This window comes from Ctenocephalides felis, unplaced genomic scaffold (assembly GCF_003426905.1).
Source record: "Ctenocephalides felis isolate EL2017-DRISC unplaced genomic scaffold, ASM342690v1 CF-g0.4_SCAFFOLD_02355, whole genome shotgun sequence".
Classification (NCBI taxonomy): Eukaryota; Metazoa; Arthropoda; class Insecta; order Siphonaptera; family Pulicidae; genus Ctenocephalides; species Ctenocephalides felis.
The window spans coordinates 83,364-85,146 of record NW_020538509.1 but is presented as its reverse complement, the minus strand read 5'-3'; the positions used below and the strand labels follow the sequence as shown (position 1 = coordinate 85,146).

Sequence of the window (1,783 nt, the reverse complement as noted above, 5' to 3'; positions counted from 1 at the left end):
TACTTTATTTATTATTGATTCTATTTTAATAAACACATCAATTAATTAAATAATTAATGTAACTAGTAGCGTATGGTTTAACCTGTTAGTTGCTTTAATGAATATTTATCAGTTGCATATAATATTTAAAATTTTATAATTACAGTGCGAGAGTTTGAATAAGAATTGAGAGTGAATTATTAATATAATTATTTGATATATTTAAATAAAAATTAAGCAAAAATCTCTTCTAAATTAGAATTATTTGCTTTTATAATTTCATAATATTTGAATTATTTTCTGAAAATTTTTGAACATGTAAATATTTTTGAATTTTCTGCATTTTGAAATAATAATATATTTTTTTTAATATTATATTTCAAATTTTATTTCCTATCAAAATCTTGAACAAGTTAAGTTTGATACTTGTATGATAAAAAGTTTAAATATTTTTCGAAATATGAATTTATTTATAAAGAAGTAACTTCTGACACATCAACAATAAACCGGATCATGCCGACCGGCTATTCAAAGTGCCATGATTATTTTTCAAAAAAATTTAAGAAAATTTTAATCTGAGTCAAAACATCTCAATGACGAAGGAATGATACCATGGCGTGGACGGTAAATTTTAAAGTTTACAATACGTCGAAAATTACGAAATACGGTATACTCATTCGGATGCTGCGTGATTCGAGTACGGGATATATTTCCTCTTTCAAAATCTATTCTGGAGCTGGACAGCCTTTAGCAACAACAGTGATGGGCCTATTGACGTCTTGTTATGGAAAGTGGCATCACCTTCACATGGATAATTATTATAACAGTGTAGAACTGCAGAGAATTTACTGGAAAAGAAAATTCGACAGACAATTCGTGAGGCAAACGACGAAATAGAGGATTTCCGGAAAATTAAAGGGCGCAAAAACTCAATGTATTTGAAGCTTGTCACAAGCGGAAAGGTGAAGTACTCGCACAGATATGGAGAGCTTCGAAAACTAAAACGATACGAATGATCTCTAAAATACACAACGCCACTTTGACTGACACTTAAAAAAATTTTGAAAAACCAATTACGCAATAAGAAAACCCAAATGTGTATTAGACTACAACAAATTCATGAAGGAGTGGATCGAACAGACCAATATTTGTGTTATTACCCTATATACAGAAAAAACTGTAAAATGGTTGAAAAAAGTTTGCCTGTACCTCTTTAATTGAACAGCACAGACCTTAAGAGTCCTCGATTCCACGACTTTTATTGAAAGTATCCAACTCGTGGATAGAAGATCATGTACATGCTTCTGAGCAAACTTGCCACTATATCGCATACTCCTAATCATGATCCGGTTGACAGACTTTCCGATCACATAAGGCAACACCAACTTATACCTATTTCAGAAACTAATAAACGAAAAAAAAGAAACTGCTATATATGGTCCAAAGACAAAAAAAGAAGAGCAACAAAGTTAATGTGCAAGTCTTGTGAAGTTGCGTTAAATCTTGGAGACTGTTTTGCTGCATATCATATGAAATAAAATGCTAAGTACCAAAGAAAATGTAAATAAAACTAAGAATGAAAAAACAATTTGGAATCTTTTGCGTAGTATATCTTCGAAATTTCATGAAAGTAGGGGAACAGGGTGAGAACTTATGGAAAACAAACGATGAGATAGTAAAACTTAAAAATATTCAACTGTCCTGCGCAATTGTAAACAAAAATTGTTTCAATTGCGACAGCAACAGTAAGTTTGTTATAAAATTTATTTAGTCCATAAACAGTACATTACAAAAACACCTTGTT

At 30.3% G+C, this 1,783-nt stretch overlaps 1 pseudogene; it reads left to right on the top strand.

Moving 5' to 3' along the window:
• Positions 1-470: 470 nt before the first annotated feature.
• Positions 471-1,200, top strand: LOC113380730 (annotated as a pseudogene).
• The last annotated feature ends 583 nt before the right edge of the window (positions 1,201-1,783 follow it).